The sequence below is a fragment of the Podarcis raffonei genome, chromosome 9, assembly GCF_027172205.1.
Source record: "Podarcis raffonei isolate rPodRaf1 chromosome 9, rPodRaf1.pri, whole genome shotgun sequence".
Lineage (NCBI taxonomy): Eukaryota > Metazoa > Chordata > Lepidosauria > Squamata > Lacertidae > Podarcis > Podarcis raffonei.
In genome coordinates, this window is record NC_070610.1 from 27,736,493 (window position 1) to 27,758,390 (window position 21,898).

Sequence of the window (21,898 nt, forward strand, 5' to 3'; positions counted from 1 at the left end):
CCCTCCTTTTCTTCCTCTGCGCCTCGCCCAAACACGAAACATCACTCATTCCTTGTTTTCATGGTTTCACGTACTCCTACATAATTTACCTAGCTTGTCATTCTTGATTGAATAGGTCTGCTGCTGCCTCTTGTGTCTTATCCTTTCAGAACCGAAGACTGCAGCGTACATAGCAGAGCTCGCTGAGCTGTATGAAAGTCAAACCTTTTGCTCTGGTAGAAACTAAGACTAACAATAGCAATGCTCTGCTCACTTATGCACTGTGAGATATGGAAATGAAGAATTCCATTGCTACATTTATCAAACACCGAATCAGTGCTAGCATGAGACCATCTCTGGAGCCCAAGCTTGTCAGCCTTTGTTCCTGGAATCTGTTTTCGGGGCCATGAAATAGACAAGAGCTTCTGAGCATGTATAGCTTCTAAGGCAGGTTAGAACTTTGCAAATTCAAACAAATTCAGCACTATCAAATGAGGTGCCTGTTGCTGTATCTTCTTCTTCTTCTTCTTCTTCTTCTTCTTCTTCTTCTTCTTCTTCTTCTTCTTCTTCTTCTTCCATCACTCGTAGCTGAGTAAGATTGTCTTCCATAAACACAGTTTTAACAATGAGTTCGTAAGTGGCTGTGGAGGCCATTTCTGGATCCCCAGTCCTTTCACAGTGGGGACATTGGTTTCCTGGTGGGAGCTGATCATGGTGTGGATTTGCCAAGTGTGCCTTCCTCTTAGCACGTTTCTCCCTTGCGTCCTGAGTTCAAATGTCTTCCAAGCCCATCACACCTTTGGTAAAGGCTGTTCTCCAACTGGAGCTCTCACAGGCCAGTGTTGCCTGTTGCTGTATAGCTGTCTATCTACCTTTGACTAGAAGTCATCCCTACGGAATCCATCCAGTAAACCCCAAACTACTCTTGCTTTGTCCTCTTCGTTGCCTGTTTCCATCATCCTTAAAACTTCAGATTTAGACGGTCATGAAGGTCATTGAAGCCCATCTCACACTCTTTATCTTATACCACCCTCTCACCACTCCCCCATGCTATATGACCTACTCTGCTTCAGAGGTGACCATCCTTTTTCTGATGAGGACTGCATTTTCTTGTGAGTAATCTATTAGGGACTCCATGATGGTGGTGGGCAGGGACAAGGCTAAAGGTTGGTGGTGCCACTGTTCTCTCTTTTAATTTTACCACTCCCTCTCCCTCTCCTTCACTTCCAATTTTTCCCTCCTTGCCATCCATGTGAAATCAGGCTGAGGTCTATAGGTTGCCCATGCTTGGTCCAACAGGTTGCCCATTTTTGTAGTGACGATAAACAGTAATGGCTCACATGCATGCTATCCTGAATTCTTTGGGGGAAAGCTGGGATACTGCTGCTTCCACCAGACTTTACAGAGCAGACCTCACAATCTCTATTCAGAAATAAGTCCTATTAAATTCAGTGGGGCTTAGTCCAGGTAAGTGGGATTAGGACTGAAGTCCTTGTGGTTTTAGAACCAACAAGGAACTGCATCCAACTTGGGTGTGGCAACAGAGGATGAGCTAATTAGAAGTCAGCTGGTTTTCTAATAATAACTGGAAGCTACTGGAAGCCAAAGCACTGGTATAATATGTTTGCAGGAGCTTTCTCTTAAAAAGAAAGATAAAATATGACTTGAATTCAAATACCTGACATAAACCAAACCAAAAAGTGCCCAAAATTATCACTGAATAGAAGGAATGGGGGAAAATATTGTTGAAGATACCATTGACTGCTACACATTTTCTGTAGGATTTTCAGAGTATACTAGGAACTATTGCCATGGCAACTAGAGCAGCATTGCTATTGGAATTGCAGTGTATCTGCAAGGAAGTGATGCCATTCCTTCTCATGTTCATGTTGCCCATCTGCCAGGAAAGGGCATTGTTTCGGGAGAGGTAAACTTATTATCTCACATAACTACTGCTGGCAAAGTGTAGAACTGACAAACACAGAAGGGGATTAGACAAATTCATGGAGGGGAAAGCTCTCGATGGTTACTAATTGTGATGCCTTATAATGCATCCAGGATAAAAAAATCCATGTGAAAATTCATCAACATTTTAGTGTGAATTTCTCCTAATGAACACATTTACTATGTACTTTTGACTAATGCACACATTTCTGCAAGCTATCGCTCCTAAAATAATGCATTTCTGTATGATTGTTTTTTAATACCTTGTTTTTTGTGCACACTGTTCCCAAATATTTTTGTAAATATTGGTTGGATGGTTGCATCGAAAAATTCAGATAAGTGCAAGTTTTGAGGGATAGCTGTATTTTGGTTTGGAAAGTGTGAATTTGATAGATTAGCCTTCAGATGAGTACTGAATTGAAATTCTCTTCCATCCCTAACAGACATACAAGCAGATCTGGAAACAATCTGGTAGCACACTTTCCTCTACTTGTTCATCCTTTGAACGCCTTCTTTTAAAATTGCATTTTATGGCTTGGATACAGGGTTTTGCATGCATGGTTTATCCCCGCTGTACAAGATGATAAATTAGCACACATGGAACTGATCACAGTCCACACACATAATTTGTGGAATGGTAGCTTACATTGTATATCTTCCCATGAATTGCAACACATACACAAACACGTTGATGCAATGCTGGTCATGCAGGTCAGTGTTATCAGCTTTAAAAGTGATGATGAACTGTTTACACCATTCTCTCCCTCCCCAGAGGCTGAGTGGATAGTTGCATAGCCCCTCACCCTGCAATTCGGGCAGTTTCCTGATCCTAAATCCAGCTCCGGGCTTCACCTTCTATCACAGTGAGTTGAACTGGTTCTCAACGGTAGACTTGCTGCATTCCAAGTGACAGGTGTAACTCTAGAGAATTCACCCATGACTTTTAACAGCAACAAGAGACATGGCTCTGAGTGTTGTGCAATTTCAAGGAGTTCCTGCATGCTTCAAAACTTACACACAACCCCCACTATACTTGAGTAGCCATGTAAATTGGCTTATGTTTTATTGACTTCATATTTTCTGGTACTTTCTAACAGGATCGTGTGCCAACCTTCCTATCCCGTGCTATATTTCCACAGGTGCATTCAGAATGACATCCATTTGATGGAGACACATTAGTCAAACCCGGCATTGACATTTTCTATTTATAGAGTCACATAAGTGCATGCAGTTTTGAAAATTAGGGCTTACTTTTTCCGGTGTAAAACTGAAATGGTGCTGCCATAGGAATCCTGAGATGATTTACTGCCAGCAAACGTGACCCCATGCTAAGCCTATTGGACCAGCGTACACCTGATGCTTGCTAGTAGTTGCCGCTCTCTGTAACTCAGTAACTCATTAAAAGAGAGAGAGAGAGCAAAGCACACAGCGAAATAGTTACCACATGCTGGAAAATTAGCAATGTGGCATTCAAGCTTTTGTGTGGCATTGGATCAACAGATGGAAAAAGTTAAGTATCGGCCTCGGTGCCCTGCATGTGTTTGCTCGAAGTGAATGAAAAGCTTATAAGGCGTGACATTATTTAATTTTTATAAAGTCTGTCACATCCAGAGAGATTTACAACACTTGCTTTAAAAATATCTCCTGCAGGTGCCTTCTGAACGTGTTCCAATTCAAACATTCCTGTGTGCACTTAAGCGACTGGACCCTATACCGCAGTATTTAAATCAAGTGCCATAGTAAAATGATTTAGGGTAATCCAATAGCATTTGAGCGATTTGGGTTGCAATATACAAGCAAAGAAGTACTTAGATATAATCTTCCAAAAACTGTTGAGTGATGTTGCAAAGGCCACGCTGGCTGGTTTGTACTATGTGCTTAGCCTGGACATCATTCATTTGTAAGTGCCTGTTTCTGGTCCAAACCTCCACAATGTGTGACCCAAATGCAGCCCACCAGCCATGTATGATGATACACCAGAGGCTCTATAAACCTCTTGATACTGCTGCCTGCCTGAGTGTGGTCACCTTCTTCATTGTAGGTCTTGGGATGTGTGTGTGTGTTACAAGTTGTGTTGGCCAATTCTACAGTATGGTCTTGATTCCAATAACTCAAATGTATTGGAATGCAAACATGCATTCATACTGCAGCTGTGATGCTACAATGGAAGTAAGGAAAGGGAAGTAACTCACAAAAGAGGTACCAAATAACTTGGGATGCTGGAGGTGCTACAGTCACGAATTTGGATTGTGGCACCTCAGCTGATCTTGCTATTCCATGTGGACAAATCGCAGCAACCCCAGGGCTCAGTACATTACTGAAGTGGATGCCTGTGGGCACGATGGACATCTGAAGGTGGCTTGGACAGGTAGGTCATATAGGATTTGCAAGACTTTGGATAGCTCCAAGCAGACATCTTGCCCCCCAAAGGCCTGGAACTCAACTTTATCTTTCTTGGGCTCTACTATGCTTCCTAGGCTCTACCCACTTCTTGAAGACTGTGGGGCCTTCAAGGTATGAGAGACAGCATTCAATCACTTCCAATACTGTGCATGGTTTTTGCTGGTAAACATGAACATGAGATGATGAGGCAATGAGATGTTGTAAATGGCAGTAACTGACCATTACCGTTGCTGCATTCACACAGCAGCTTAATAATAATAATAATAATAATAATAATAATAATAATAATAATACCCCAGCCATCTGACTGGGTTTCCCCGGCCACTCTGGGCAGCTTACAGCATATATAAAAACATAATAAAACATCAAACATTAAAAATTTCCTGATACAGGGCTCCCTTCAGATGTCTTCTAAAAGTTTTCTAGTTCTTTATCTCCTTGACATCTGAAGGGAGAGCGTTCCACAGGGAGGGCACTACTACCGAGGAGGCCCTCTGCCTGGTTTCCTGTAACTTCATTTCTCGCAGTGAGGGAACCAGCAGAAGACCCTCAGAGGAGGACCTCAGTGTCTGGGCTGAGTGATGGGGGTGGAGACGTTCCTTCAGGTATACTGGGCTGAGGCCATATCCCATTGTTTCCCTAACTGTTAATTTCCACATTAAATTTGAGCTTTCACATGATGCAAGAACTACTTCCAGAAAACTAATGAAATATAGTGCATGTTTAATACTCGTTTCCACATTTTTTTTATTCCAGAAAAATACATTTGCAGTCCCCTTAACCCGGAAAATCATGGGAGTAAAGGGACAAGATTTGGGGTGAAATACAAGCGCATAGTTATTTCCTGCCTTTTAAAATGATGGAATCTTGGGAGAACAGAAGAATGCATGTGCAGAAAGAGTGGGGGTGTAGCAGTGTTGGATATTTGTTGTTGTGTCACACCATACCCACTGGTGTGAATGAAATTTAGCATGACATGCCAGTTTATCAGTCAAAAGGCCACCGTTCTATTACATTACAGGTACTGCAGTGTGAAAGGAACATCAGAAAACAGGGCAGAAGTGCTAGCTTTATAATCAGGAAAACTAATGCAATATTCCCCATGTCTGAAAGCACACCCTGAGTTCTAATAATATTTACTGAAAAATGTTATGTCAAGAAACTTTGGTCGCATCTATGCTTTTGCTATACAGGGGAAAAGGTCATTCTTCCCACCAGATAGGTGAGATGATAATTCCCCATAAAATTTGTTTTCTAACATCAAATGGCAGTTTTGCATTTTTAAAGGTAATGGTTCTCCGTAGCATCACATTTGAAGGACTGAAAAGGGATAATAATAGGCTACTCTTCCAAGGTACCTTGGACATTTTTATTGTTTTCGATTATTTATTTATTTCATAACAGTTATACTCTGCTTGATTGTAAAACAACAACAACGTCAAAGCAGTTTACAAAAGATAAAACAGTAAAACCCAGAAAAAAATACAAACCTAAAATAAAACATACAAATGTTAAAATGCAAAAACAGATTAAAATTTACCTCAACTTTCTAAACATCTGATGGGCTTGTCTTAACAGGGATGCTTGGGAGCACATGCTAAGGATTCCCTGAGACCTTTAGTGATCTCTCAACTACAGATTGCAGGGTTATTTGTTTTAGTCGTAACATAAAATATATACATGTTCACTCGAAAGTAGGCTCCCACTCTGGTGGCGACCAGACCCAGCCCTGCTTGGGCCTCTGGTATCGTAGTAAACATCAGACCTTCAGGTCATTCAAGTGGGTTATATGAGAGGAACTCATGACAGTTACTCCATCTTGAGTTTGCAGTGTACCTCTTACCCTTAATGGTGAACTCGCTTGATCCCTGCAGCGTCAAATGACAACAAGCAAGTGGGGGAAAGCTATTGGGGATTTAGCATCACAGACAGCAACTTCCTTATCATTTCACATTCCTTCAGGCACCACACTTTTCAAAGGAATCAGTTCACACATTCAGCTACCAGTGATCAAATGTAGGGAAGTGATTATTTATGTGTTGGAATCAGCCAATGGTTTTTCTTTTAAAAACAACAATTTCATCTGTGTGATCACTGATCAGTGACTGCTTTGCTACTCTCTCGAGTGCCAGGTGGGATTACTAAGATGAATATTCATGATCTAGAACTCTTATTGTTTAATTCATTCGAGTCTTCTACAAAAAGCTTCCCTCACAAGCATGTTTGAACTGGGTAAAAAGTGGCACTTATTTACAATGGGAAAGATAATTTTATGCCAGATAAGTGGAAATTTCGACTCCCACAGGTATAGTGTCACAGGCTGGAAAATATATTATAACAATCCTTTCATTGATAAGCTTTTTCGGCTTGTGCTATGACACCTTTGACTGTCAGCGTTTAGCTATTACTTATATTCGTTTGAAGTAGCTGCCAGGTGATCAAAAGCCTGGAAGAGCGGCTCAGTTTAACTACCTGTAAACATCAGGGGTCTTTAACTTGAGCACTTTCTTTTTATTATTATTTTCTGAGTTTTATGATAATGTAAAAATGAAAAGTAGAGCAGGCATTGTCAGGAAGTTGAACTGTACTCCTGAGGCTGGCTCTGGATGCATTGCATATTGCAGATTAGGCAGAAAGAGGTGACTTTTCAGCCTGGCCAACGTAGCTATTATTGGCAGGTGCTGAACCTTTTCTACAGCAAAGTTAACCTACTCACCCCTATTGCTCATTTGTTGTGTAAGGTCACTCAGCAAAGGTGCTTGAAATGAGATGAGACTATCCAGATAAGATCACTGGAGAAAGGATGATTATGCTTTAGCTGTCAGTAGACTTAACTTGGAAGAAAATTAACCATTTTGAGGATTTCTTCTTTTATACTTACAGGCCTTTCTGGCTTTTTTAACCCAGTTCAGTTAAAACATTCAGAGTCAGAAACTAGTTTCAAATCCTAGTTAAATTCTGGCCATGGTCATCATTCAATCTAACAGCAGGTGCAACACTGACCATGGTACACAGTGGAAGAGGAATTTAAGAACGTAACTCAGTGGTTCAGCACATGCTTTGAATGCAGAATATCCTAGGTTCAATCTTCAGCGTCTCCAGGAAGAGCTAAAAAAGACTCCTGCCTGGAAAGCCACATAGATGGCACTAAGCTAGATGGACCAATGACCTGACCAGGGCCAGCCCATCCACGAGGCAAGGTGAAATGATCACCTCAAGCAGCAGAATCCATGGGGGCAGCACATCCTGATGCAAATCTTTATTCCCCCTTATTCTTGTTGTAGATCTTCACTCACCCCTTCTTCTCTTGTAGGGAGGGTGGTAGTAGTATTTTTGTGGGTCACCTCAGGTGCCAAAATGTCTTGGGCTGGCCTTGGGTCTCACTGTATAAAGTAGTTTCCTATATTTCTTTTTGTATCAATTAAACGCCCATCAGTACCAGCTTTCTGTTTCCCTCAGTGGCCAAATGCATTCAGAAAGCCCACTAGGGGAGGTTGAAGGCAATGGGACTTCTCTGGTGCTTCTGCTCAACAACTGATATTATGTGGCTTTCTTTCTCTGAATCTGGGGTTTTCATGAAGCAAAATTGCTAGTAGCTATTGATGGATCAAGCTTCCACAAATTTGTCTAGTACCCTTTTAAAGCTATGTAAATTAATGGACACTACTATACTTTGTGGTGGTGGATTCCATAAATGAATGTGTACATTAGGTGAAGAAATTCTTCTCTTCATATGTCCTGAATCTGCTGCCCACCAAGTTCACTCGCTGATCGTAAGCTCTAAGTACTATGAGGAAGTGAGAGAGAAAATATCTGCCAGTCCTCTTTGTCCGCACTATGCATAATTATATAGACCTCTCTTAGGATTGCTCTCCTCTCCACACCTTATTCGCCCCAAGCAAGTCCTTGTAGAGAATGTGTTTTGTTTGGGAGGGATGAAGTGGGAGAGGAAGTAAAGAAACCTTTGCAAGACTCCTGAATGATGGTTGCAAGGTGAAGGAAGAGAGCTGCCCAGGGCACTGGCGGAGGAAGAGGAGTGCAGGGGGAGTGCACCGCCCCCGACAGCGTGATCCTGGTGGGGTGCCATCGCGGCTGCCCCCCGCCCACCTGTAGGTGGTGTGCCCTGCCCCCGCCTGCTCTCCGCTCCCTGGTGCTAGAGCATGAAGCTCCACCACTGGCCCTGGGAATGACCATGCTTTCTCCTGAGGCATTATTACATCTGATCAGAAACGTACCAGCAGATGTGTGTCTTCTGACCCCGGTCTGCCCTAAATGGTGCCCCAGCTGGCCATTTTTTTATTATTATTATAAAAAAGCCATTCTATCCACAATCTGATCAAAATCAAAGAGAATGGTGTTTGAGTAGGCTATGCTGATGTTTTGCCAGCATTTGGGGGGGGGGCGCAATCTTTTAAAATGCATAGGTATTCATAGGGTGTCAAGCCGTTAAATCTCTTTGCAACAGTTCCCTTTTTTTGCAACTGTCTTTATGCTCCCAGACAAAAGTTTAATTTTAGATCTGATAAGTTGGTTTTCTTTATAGAGCAGTCTTTGAGTTCCCCTTGAAAGCATCCCCTTGTCAGATAATAACCATAGCTCCATGGTTGACTGGGAATATTAAATTCTAACATTTCCACCTATCATTTTTCAGATATTCAAAAGTGATCGCTTCAGGCACTTCAGCTTTAATGATGCAAGTTATGTCAGCCATCGAATCCCCTGCCTCCCCCTGTTTGCTATACAGAGGGTGGTTGCTGGTTTTGTTCTAGGGGCTCTTCCAGATGAGAGGTTTTTGAGGAATGGCTACGCCTTGTCCATTCACATTTGATGGAGGTCCAGATGACATCACCATCCTTGTGCAATCAACCTATATTTTCCCCAGGGATTGCCCTATGTGTCCCCCTCCCACAGAAAATCTGATATAAATAAATAGAATGGAGCCATAATGGAAACTCTGCAGATGGAAAGGATCCTTATTGCCATTTTTGCTTCCATTTTAAAGACTCTTCTTCCTGGTTTCCACCTAATTAAATGCTTCCTCGTTGCACTAGTGCTAATCCGATTGGTCGCCTAATTAGAGAGTTCCTGTTGCCCGGTTTGTGCATTTTTAATTGATCCAGCTACAAAGAGGGAAAGAATGGTGGTTTCTTACAACATGCAGAATTTTAACTTTCTTTTTAAAAAGCACAGTAATTGCACATTCAGAGGGAAAGTCGCTTTGCATAAGCTCGTTTACTGTCTCATGTTGGAAGGGGGGAACAAGTTCCAGAAATAATTAAGCAACATAGCAAAGGAGGGGAAAAGGGATTGTAGTGTAGGTGCTCTGTTGCAATTCAAGATGTGGCATAAAATGGAAAAGGAAGAATTGGAGAAGGCTGAGACTTCTGTCCACCCCAGGTTAACTTTTGAGTGAACGCTTCCTTTGCCTTTTTGTTCGTCTCTCCGACTCTTTTCTAATGAAGTATAATAAAACACATGCAGCTAGAGACAAACTTCTCTCTGTTCTAGAAAGCAAACCTGTTAAGAGGTAGAATTTGTGCAGCCAGGGCCAGAGGCTTGAATAGTTGGGTTATGGTTTTATGCCTTCAGAAGCAGGAGGGGATTTGCCAGGAGTGTAACTCAGGAGACAGAGAGGCTTCCAGGTTAACCCTGCTTCCTCCTAGTCTCTCTCCTTAGATGGTATGTGCCTCTCAGCTAAAAAAATAAAATGCTAATTGTAAAATGGGGAGGGGTGCAGCAACTCAAATGGTCAAGTCCAGAGGAGACCCATTGATGGTCTGCTGCTTGGCAGGCCCTCAAAAATCTTGACCTTGTTTTGAGCATTTGGGCAACCTATCTGGAGCAAAGACACTATCTTAAGGCTGAAGCACTTCCAGTAATTAAACTCTAGGTAAGCTACCTGGAAATCACTTGGAGAACCATACCAGCATTCCTGTCCAGATCTTAATTAAACAAGAGCAAGCTAGCAGTGAGTGGTGTTATTAGCAGAATTAATGCACACTTTCCTAGAGTTGTGTGCATCATACTGCCTCAAACTTTCATCTGGATATTATCTTGCCGGCTGTATCATGAGGCGAGAGCTCATTCCGCAAACCAAATTGTTCTAATAAAGCTATTAACACATTGCCAAAAAGCAAGAAAGGTGTCTCCAAAAAAGGGGACGGATTTACATAAAACGTACATGCTAATTTTTATCTATGGATGCAAGTTCAGAAGCAATTAGTGCAATTGAAAAAGAAATATATCTCACTGCAGAGTGGAAGAGCGCTGGCACTTCCAGTCGGTCGCTTTTTCGCATCCCATCCCATCAGGTTGAGGTTGAGCAATTAAAGTTGAGATGGAGGTCTTGTGCAACAATCCCACTTCCCCAAAAGATTGGACTTCTTGAAATGCGGAAAGTGCCTTTGAAAGTTTGGGACAGCATTTGTTTTGATGCACCATTATCTAACCTCCCCCAAGCAAGTTGGAATGAATGCTCATTAAATAGGCAACATATGGTGACATTTGTGAATGCATGAAGCGGTTGACATGGCAGGTGACAACTTCATAGAAATGTAGAGACTAGGGCTCTGCTGTTGGCTGTTTGATGTATCGGCACAGCAGTAGACAGCACACACGTCCAGTTTGGCTGAATGCACCTTGCCAAATGGCTCCAGTTGGATTGCACACCTGAATGGGAATACCCTCGAGTGGCAGTGCTGTGCATAAGCATTCATAAAGCACAGCATTGGCAGCACATGCATGCACACCACATCCATAGTGTAGCTGCCGCTCTAAAGAGATGCCTCAGTTGCACATGTGCATTAAGACAGATTGTGGACTAACAGGAGGTGAAATAACAGGCTTTGTTGGCATCCCTCCCCCCTGGCTTTCTGTCCTTTAGCTCTGGCAACAGATCAAAAGGGTAAGACATGGTGGGAGCAGCAACCTGATATCCAGTGCAAGGCTTGCAAGCACTAAGACAGTGCTGATGTCCTCTGAAGTCCTACCCACTGAATGAAACTCTTAAGAAATACAGTTGTACCTTGGTTTTGGAATGGCTTAGTTCCCGAACGTTTTGGCTCCTAAATGCCGCAAACCCAGAAGTGACTCTTCCCATTTGCGGACTATTTTGGGAAGTCAAACTGGGCTTCTGCGGCTTCCAATTGGCTGCAGGAGCTTCCGGCAGCCAATTGGAAGCCGTGCTTTGGTTTCCAAACGTTTTGGAAGTTGAACAGACTTCTGGAACAGATTCCGTTCAACTTCTAAGGTATGACTGTACACAGAATTAACTTTCATACCATTTCCATACAATTATAAGCCTATCATCTATCTATCTATCTATCTATCTATCTATCTATCTATCTATCTATCATCTATCTATCTATCTATCTATCTATCTATCTATCTATCTGTCTATCATCTATCTATCATCTATCTATCTATCATCTATCTATCTATCTATCTATCTATCTATCTATCTATATCTATCTATCTCTATCTATCTATCTATCTATCTATCTATCTATCTATCTATCATCTATCTATCATCTATCTATCTATCATCTATCTATCTATCTATCTATCTATCTATCTATCTATCTATCTATCTATCTATCTATCATCTATCTATCTATCATCTATCTATCATCTATCATCTATCTATCTATTTATCTATCTATCATCTTTCTTTCTTTCATTTATCTGATACTGCTTCTTGATTCAGAATAGGTAGTCTACATCCTCATCAGATTGATAAAGGTGCAATAAAAGCACAGCTCCATCACAAAAAGGCTCCTTTTCTCTAGAGGGGCCTGAGCAGTTGTGCCCGTTAATGCCACTCTCCTAAAGGGAAGCCCTTGCTTGTCATTATAGTTTATCTGCTCTTGGCACCTGTAGGAATGCCATGCAATACTGCACCTGCCCTGCACTGAAAAGGCGAATGCAGAATCGACAACACTTGCTTGCACTTATACCCACTGGAATCCCCACTAAGGTCCATAAGGAACCCTATCTCTCTCCTCTCATGTCTCCAAGAAGTTGTAAAGCATTATGCCCTTAGTCCCACATGAACGAGTTCTTTGAACAGTCTGGTGCGATAAAAAATTTAAGCAATAATTTAGACAAGACATAATTAAGTGAACAGGGCTAATAAAACTCAGTTGGAATATTGTCAAGATATAAAAATGTGAATACCCCCTGAAGTATACTTGTTCAATAATGTCTGCCCATTCAAGACTAGAGGTCCCTTCACTTGAATACACGTTTGCTGTCATTCTGTGATGGCTTAGCTAATGGGACATCCCTGTTCCTGTTGAATATTTCATTAGCATAGGTTTCTCACTTGTCGCAGTTGTCAAAAGCATCACAGTTGATATGGCTTCTTAGTCCTGAAGCTTGCATTTTTTTCTGGTCTGTTGAACAGCCTCTGGTTTAGACCGTAGGATTGCAAAAAGGACAAGTGTCCAAATCAGCCGTCTCCAACATTTGTATGTAGTTTCCAATGTGCACACCTAAGTTAAGACAAGTCTAGGCTTGAATCGATTCACTTTCTGCACTGAGGCCTGCCTGAAGCTCTATATGTGACACTTTCTAATATCCAAAGTTTTCTTTCCTATGTTTATTCCTTATAATGCAGTTTTGCAACTCTGGGTTATTTTTCCCATTATCATTCGTAAAACACCCATATTCTCTGGGTGCTTAACAGTAATAACAATATCATTATCAACAGCAGCAACAAATAAGGACTATTGCAGTGTGGATGTTCTTGTTCAATGTAGCAGCCAGCTGTGCTCTTTTTGAGAACACTCCATTCCACACCACACCCAACTAAGCATTTTGTGGCCACTGAGCAAGCTCAGTCCTCATTGGGCTGGGAGGGGGAGTCTAAAGGTTTTTGCTACTTCTGCAAAACAAGATTTCCTCATTGTGCTGATACCCCCTCCTTGTTTCTCAGTGGCCTGTTTTGGCTACCACCCTGTTAATACTCATCAGCTGAGTTCACCATTAGAGGGTGAAACCAACAAACAAATATAGAGGTTTTTACTTTGGAGGTACATATGTGTAGGATTGCACTGCAAACAAGCAGCTGGTTTGAGCATTCTGCTTCAATGGAACTGGGTAATTCCTACGAAATAAAAATGCACTTTCTTATAACCAGGTACCACCCCAAAAGAAGTAAAGATCATACCAGTGATGCTTACAATTACATTGTAAGGCCGGCCATGCTTTTCATCACCCTTGTCTTGCAAACACAGGGACTAGCATAGAGGAGTGGCTTACCTTGGGCCCATTCGTGTTTGGTTCAGTGTGGAACACAAAATTGGGGGTGAACATCACCTTCATTTCCTGGCTGTGGGGTAGGGATCGCAAATGTGATGCTCTGCAAATGCTCTGCAACTCCTGTCAGCCCCAGACAACATGGCCAATGGTCAGGAATGATGGGGATTGTAGTCCAAAACCTCTGGAGGGCACCATGTTGGCTACTCTAGAGGCACCCGGCTGGTTGCTCTTGGAAATGGAAAGTTGGACTAGATGGGCCCTTGACCTGCTCCATAAAGACAATGACTAGTTTCTTATATACTGACCAGCCTTTTGGCTTTGAAAGCACCAGGTGCCTATTCTATAGGAAAGGAGACCATTCAATTGATAGCAGTGCCCACAGCCAGCATACCTCTCCTTTATGGCTGTTGTCACTCACACTGTCTACTCACCCTTTCAATTTCTCCTCTTGTCCACCGCATAGGACTTGTAAGTAAGGAAAACAAATGAGAAATGGCAAACCTTATGGGTACATTCTTTTGGACGGCCTTTTATACGTGCCAGTTCGATTACACAAATGGAAAGGGAAGGATGTTGGATGGATGAAGAGGATGTATGCGTTGACATTTGGCACTTTTTACTTGTGATGAGAAAAGAAATGAATAAAAATGGTAAAGCCCAGCAATGACCCCATTTATGTCAATCTCTATCTGCCTAAGAGTTTAACTATCATGGGATTGCTGGTGGTGGAGGGAGAGAGAGAATGAGAATTTATTACGGCTGTATCCTGCAATGACCTTTTGCTTCCTGAGTGATAGATCAAGAGTGGAGATAAAGGTCATGTCATAAGACAGCTATCAAATCCTTCCATTAGCTGATCATCTGTATTATTTAGAAAGTCCTTTTCTGAAAGGCACCCTTGGATGTTGTGTAAAGGCACTCCAATGAGAACAAGGCAACACAACTACGCCTAAGGAAAACAAACCCAGTGTGATTTTCCGGAAAGAACAACTAAATAACATAAAATATATGCTGTGTAGATAAAACAGAGCAGGGACCAAAACAACAACAAGAAGAATGAGGAATCAAGAGTCCAGAAAAGTCTCCAGGTCTTTAAGAGGTGTTAAAAACTGGATATTGTCTCTGCCTCTTGAACTACCCAGGGAAGCACATTCCAAAGGGCAGGTTCTACAACGGAGAATGCCTTCTTCTCTCTTGAACCAAGCGACAGTCCTCTGGTCATTGAATGAGCAGCATGGCTTCTTTGGAAGATATTGAGACTTGGCTTAGCATGTACTAGGGAAGGCAGGTGGATTTAACCAAAGCAGCTAAATGGGTAGAAGAAATACCCTTCTGACGATTGGATGCTGAGCATGAACAACAGAGGCATGCTGTTGACTTCAGACCTTCTTGAAAAGTTCCTCATTGGGGATAATGGGATACGTAGTTGAACAGCCTTTAGGACTACAGGTACCCTTTCTGAGAAGTAGTTCTTCTTTAGCGCAGATTGATCCCTTTCAGTGGGTATAATCTATTCCTATTTCCAGAGGAGAAGGAACTCCTTTCTAAACATTGACTTTTTAGCCCCATCTTGTATCGCTAGAGAAGTTGTTACAGGAATTGATTCTGTAAGAACTGTTAGGCTCAGTCCACCATCCTTTTCTTTCAGTATGGCTTGCATGAGTCTTTCCTCCTCTTTTTCTATGAGCTTGTATATAAATCAGCCAAACCAAGGCAAGCCTCCTTGGGTCAAAAAGCCATGCCCGTCTGGGAGTCTGTTTAACTAATCATTCAAATTGGGGGGCAAGAAGAAAGGGTAAAAACAATAAACAATGTTCAAAGCTGGGTAATTAGGGGACCCATTGAAATCAGGAAACTGGGACAGCTCAAGAGGAACAGGAAGAACAGAGCCTGCTTTTACACATTTTAGTCAATTCATTAGGGGGAATTTGGAAAGAAATCAAACACTCTTGTTATTGCCTGTCTGAATGAAACAAAGCACTGTTGGCATTTGTTTCTGCTTGATGGTATATTTTTTTTTTAAAGGACTCAGAAAAGCGCGAAAGATGTGTTCTATCTGTAGCTATAAAATATTCATAAAAGTAGACAGTTCTGTCGCTTTTGGGGCTATAATGTTTTATCACATATGGGGCTATAGGGGAGTGATAAAAGCAGGCTGTTCTGTCACTTACGGGGCTCTGGGGAGCAAAACTTCTGTGAATTGGCCCTGCACATTGACCTCGAATGTAATTTGTGTCTGTTGGGTACATGTGCTTAAGGCTATTGATTTGACTGGATTTGATTGGACTGAGTGCAGGATTGTATTTTAGTGCTATAATCCATCAAAGGAAACCCCTCTCCAGAAGCAAGCTTCTATGCATAAATTCCCCCCTGGAGTGGCTTTGCACGTGCCCTAGGGTGCTGTGCTGGTGGTTTCTGTTGCTGCGTTTAGCTCTTGGGTCCACACCTGACATTACCTTTGCTGGACTAGATTATGTTCTTTTGAGCATTTAGATAGATAGATTCTTTATTGTCATTACACACGTGCAACATTGCACAAGTGCAACGAAATTGGATGCCATCCCTTAAAAACAACAAAAGCAAAACAACAACAACAACCAACAAACCACATTCCAGCCACACCCACACCCATCAATCTCCCAGGTCACACTATCGAGTTACAGCATTCAAAAGGGCCACAGCTCTCGGGTAAAAACTGTTTTTCAGTCTATTTGTCCTTGACTTGATGTTTCTATATCTCCTGCCAGAAGGCAGTAGTGCAAACAGACTGTATCCCGGGTGAGATGAATCCTGCAGGATGTTGTTTGCTTTCCTAAGACAACGGGAACCGTACAATTCTTCCAAAGATGGGAGAGGTTGACCAATAATCCTTTGTGCTGTGGTTATGACCTTCTGGAGCACCTTCCTCTCCCTAGCTGTACAACTGGAGAACCAAGCACAAATACAGTATGTAAGAATGCTCTCTATGGAGCCTCGGTAGAAGGACACCAGCAGTCTCTCACTCAGATTGTTCTTCTTTAAAAGTCTGAGGAAATAAATTCTCTGCTGGGCCTTCTTCACCAGAGCAGTGGTATTTGCGCTCCAAGTCATGCCCTGATCGATAGTTACTCCCAAAAACCTGAATTCCGCCACCCTCTCCACCCGTTCCCCATTGATATGCAAGGGCTGAATGTCCGCCTTTTTTTCCCTGTAATCCACCACTAATTCCTTGGTCTTAGCCGTATTAAGAGCCAGATTGTTCTCTCCACACCAAACACAGAGCCGCTCCACCTCGTCCCGATAGGCGGACTCATCCCCTCCTGAAATGAGCCCTACCACCGTAGTGTCATCAGCAAACTTGATGATTTTGTTGCTGGAATAGGTGGCTGTACAGTCATACGTATAGAGAGCATAGAGCAGGGGACTCAACACACAACCCTGTGGTGAGCCGGTGTTAAGGCTAAGGGCTGTGGACATATGTGACCCTACTCTAACCCTCTGAGAACGTTCTGACAAAAAATCCAAAACCCAGAGACAGGTGGAGTTGGAGAGTCCAATCGCCTCTAGCTTGGACACCAGTCTATGGGGGAGGATAGTGTTAAAAGCTGAGCTAAAGTCCACAAACAGCAGCCTCACATAACTCCCCGGCTGCTCCAGATGGGACAGAGCAGCATGGAGAGTAGTGGTGATAGCGTCCTCATTTATCCTCATTTGCTTCTACAAGGCTTATGTGGAGGTTAGACTATGCATGGTCTTTCCTGAGGATTTGTTCTGATTTATTTGTGGAATTGATATATAATAAAAAATTATTATTATTATTAATTAAATTTGTATACCGCCCTATACCCGTAGGTCTCAGGGCGGTTCACAACATAAAATTACAATATGCAAAACACAAAATACACATCATCCTGATGTGCTTGTGGGATGATTCCCCATTAATCATTCACTCATCCCACAGTTTTCAGTGCTCACCATTTCACTTTCCTTACAGCAATAGGTCAGTTTCTTTTTTAAAAATGTAGATTGTTTCGCTAGGGTGACAGAGTGCTATAATTCACTTTAATTGTGTTCGTCTAAATTTCTGGCACGAGCTTGACTCCCACCTGCAAAGTAGTGACAATCTGGAGGCAGGCTAGCACCAAACACACAGTGAGGAACTAAGGATGGGGAGAAATTTGATTCAGTTCACATTTAAAGGTGAACCTCTCTTATTCATAGAATCATAGAATTTTCGAGTTCGAAGGAACCATGAAAGTCACCTAGTCCAACCCCCTGCAATGCAGGAATCTTTTTGCCCAATGTGGGGCTCAAACCCACAACCTTGAGAATAAGAGCCTCATGCTCTACCGATTGATGTACTTTCCAAAACAATACATGAACCAAAAGGTAGCCATCCTTTTGAAATTTGCACTTCTCTGAATTTTGCAATGCAGTTCTCCAGCCGGTATGTGTAAAAATTCACATACTGAGGTAAACTTTACATTAAAATGCATAAATTAGTGAAAATAACATACAAAATGCACAATTGCATACATATAACGGTGGTAATTGAGATTGGGGGGGTGCCCTGATCATACTTTGTGTTCTCTGTTTCAATCCCAGTCGCATTTCCCACAGTGAGATTCCAGACATGTTTCTCATTGATTATTTATTTATTTATTTAATTTATTTTATTATTACAATTAAAACCCATCTTTTGAGTGCATGGATTTGTCCCTCTTCATATTATCCTCGCAACAACCTGGTGAGGCGGGTTTGGTGGAGAGGTAAAAAGAGAGCTGGTGATTGGCCCAAGGTCACTCAGTGTGCCGAGTGGGGATTTGAACCCTGGTCTGCCAGGTCATAGTCTGGCACTCTAACCGCTATAGCACACTGGCTCTGTGTTCCAGACACAAATGTGTGGACCACTGGAAAGCAGGTGGTGGCGAGGTAGTTGCAATGGAAAAGCAGTGATAGAGAAAGGGTTAGGTGCACTCCAAATCTTTCTCCCTGAAAAAGGCCTCCTTTTGATTGCTGCTGTGTGAGTATAAGTGAAGTGGTTTGGGAACACTCAAAAAGCGGGATATAAAATGCAGAGTATTGTGTTTATTATGTCTATTTCTGTATTAAAGGAGAACGATGGAGACAGGAAGAAAGGGAAAAAATAGCAAGGAGTGGCTAGATGGCAATGCTGCAGCGAAATTAAAATCTCATTCCAATATATTATAATAAAATATACATTAACATTTAAGTTTGATGTCAAGGGACGTAGTTTAGTTCTATGAGGCTGGAGTCAAGATTTTTATACGGAGGAATAAATCTTGCAAAATATACTCAGCTGGGCTTTTTGAATAGAAATAGAATATGAGTGGAAGATGGGGACACAATAGATTACCAGATTTTTGTGAACTGACTGATATTAACATGCTTCTGAAATGTTAATTTATATTTCCATGGGTAGGAGCTGGAGTGCAGACTTAAAACCTGCTAAAGGATTAGAATATGAAACAAGGGGAAATGGGATTTTGCTGTAAACCTGAATTGCCCAGCAGGTTTTTGAAACTGGAACCCATCCAGTCTGACAGCTACAGATAGAAGGCAGCTTCTCACGATACTTTTCCTACGTCCTCAGTCTGCCCGAGTTCAGTGCACACATGCTGCCATGTTTGCGCACATTTCTTGGCGTGTTTCACCTTTAAGATTGTTTTCTTCACCCTGCGTTGGACCACAGGCTCACCTTGTGCCCTTTGAGTTTCCCCATCTTTGGCTCCAGCCTCCTAGCACCCCTTTTAAGCAGGAAGAGGATGTTGGCAAGCTCATGGACCTCTTCTGCTGAAAGCTCCTTTGCGTTTCTCTCTCCCCGAGGGTGCTTCCTCATGGCAGGTTCATTGTTAACTTGGTGTCACTCCTGCATGCAAGCTTCCCCCCTTCAAAGCACCATCCCTTGCCCCTTTCCCATTTAATCCTGAATTACCGTTTCCACATTTGTTTGATTTATTGGATTTCCCACAGAAATGGCAAATAAAGCATGTCCTCATTAAAAGAGATCATGTGTTGCGGTTGGGGCCAGCCAAGCCACCCCTCTGTTGCCGGGCGGGTTAGGATAGATGGCCTCTAGCAGGGATTGGTTGTTGGTATTGCTGGGGTAAAATTGATGTTGCCATTTAGGGGGAGGGAACAGAGGTTTTTAAAGCATTGCACGCAGCATGAGAGCTTTCACTTTTGCTGCGTGCAACGGATCACCCACCCACCCTCCCTTATTTTGTTATGGTGTGTTGACCTTGCTATGCCTGTCATGGAGTCATCTCCCGTTGGGGCAGGGGCCTGGTAGGAATTTTGTCCATTTGGCTGATTGGATGGTGCCATTTGGTTTTTGCCTACTGCGTAGCAAATCGACACAACTTGTAAGGTTGTAGTTAGGCATTGGTTAAATAATTGGTTGTAGGAGGGGTAAGGATTGGCTGGGCCTGCCCCTCCAATGGTGCTGCTGCAAGGGAATTCCGTTAAAGGAATTCAGGGGCTTGCCATGCTTTCGTCCAAACCCCTGGAATCAGATTTGGGCCGCGCAAGCCCCTGGGAGCATGAGGGGATGTCTTGGGGACCTCAACATGCAATAGATAAATAATATGGTATGGCATTTGGACGAGGACAGTGTTATGTGGATGCTGCACAGAACATGCAGGTGTGAACATCGCCAAGTCCCCAATACACTCCCCTGTGGAAATGCCCTGAATCCCACAAGCTTGTTTATTTTTTATTTATTTGTCAGGTTTAGATCCTGCCTATCCCCCCAAAGGAGCCCAAGGTGGCAAAAAGATGAAAACAGAAACAAAGTGAAAACATTATCAAACAGTTAAAGCAGTCGAAAACCAATTACAGTTAAAAAGCCCCTAAAAGCAGCTACAGTTAAAAACGTTCTTCCATCCCTTGATCTCAGGGTTACCAGGAACTGTATTATTTGGTTGCCAGATGCCTGGGGAAGCAGGACTGTTTTCAAAATCCTCCTGATATTTAAGAATGACGGAGACAGGTGCATCTCACTAGGGAGGGCATTCCACAGCTGAGGAACCACCACTGAGAAGGCCCTGTCAAGGCTCAGTTCCTCGGTGATGGCACCACCAAGAAGGCCTCACCCGCTGGTTGTAGGGTCTGAGATGGTTGTTATCTGATAGCTGGTTTGTCTGCTCTTCCTCTTTCCCCTAGATTTCTGTGCCGCCCATGTATCAGGTTTCTCCCTGACAAAAAACACAACACACCACAACACACCACACACAAGTGGCAGATGGGAATGGTACCCCCACCTTGGACTGCTTCATTTAAAAAGATTTTAGTGTTTGCAGTTTTAGTGGTTAACAAAGTGAGATTTGAGCTTGGAAGTCCCTAGTGTAAGTGGATGCTGTTAAGTCAATATTTGTCAACCTTCTATCTAACATGGGGCTGATAATACAATTTCAAGGCTACTGTCATCTCTGTTCCAACCAGTCAAGAAATATGCTATAAGGATTCAGGCAGAAGGCACCAAGTAGTTTATCAGCAAAGGGGTGAAGCTGCTTGATCCCAAACCACTTGGTATATTCTGCCAGCGGAGGGAGGGAGGGAAAGATGGATGGATGAGTTTGAGGCAACAGGGAAGAGAAGGGGAGGGGAAAGTCTTCGCTGTTGCCAAGGTAATACATATTATCTCAAATGGAGATGCTGGGAACTGTGTCTGCAGTTCACTGTTCCCTCCTCTCACTGCAGTTTCCTACCCAGGTAGCCTGCCTTCAACAGGTAGTTAAGTTGGGAGTTCTAGAGCCCCCAATTGCCCAGAGATCCTTCAAAATTTGAATGGTGAATGAACAAAAGATAAATCTGCATCTATAAGAAGGTTTGAATATGAGGGGAAAGACTATGATCCTGTGTATAGGTGGGGTTTTCTCCATCTTTCCAGTGATTGTTTAAGCCTTTCTCTCTATTCCTACCCTTTTCTCAGCATGTCATTCTTTTCTGTTACCCTGGATTGAATTTCTTGCTCCCAGGTACCTTCTGTTTCCCCTCTGATTGTCTCACTTATTTGAAGTTCCTGGTGAGACACACACACACACACACACACACACGGTGGTACCTTGGGTTAAGTACTTAATTCGTTCCGGAGGTCCATTCTTAACCTGAAACTGTTCTTAACCTGAGGTACCACTTTAGCTAATGGGGCCTCCCGCTGCTGCCGTGCTGCCGGAGCACAATTCCTGTTCTCATCCTGAAGCAAAGTTCTTAACCCGAGGTACTATTTCTGGGTTAGTGGAGTCTGTAACCTGAAGCGTCTGTAATCTGAAGCATATGTAACCCGAGGTACCACTGTATATATATACCA

At 42.7% G+C, this 21,898-nt stretch overlaps 1 long non-coding RNA gene across 1 annotated transcript; it reads left to right on the plus strand.

Annotated features, from left to right (window-relative positions):
* The first annotated feature begins 1,819 nt into the window (after positions 1–1,819).
* LOC128420971 (uncharacterized) lies at positions 1,820–14,247 on the plus strand. The gene is made up of 3 exons (XR_008332188.1): positions 1,820–1,906; positions 2,696–2,786; positions 14,051–14,247. It is a non-coding gene; the product is annotated as an uncharacterized LOC128420971 (long non-coding RNA).
* Positions 14,248–21,898: the final 7,651 nt, after the last annotated feature.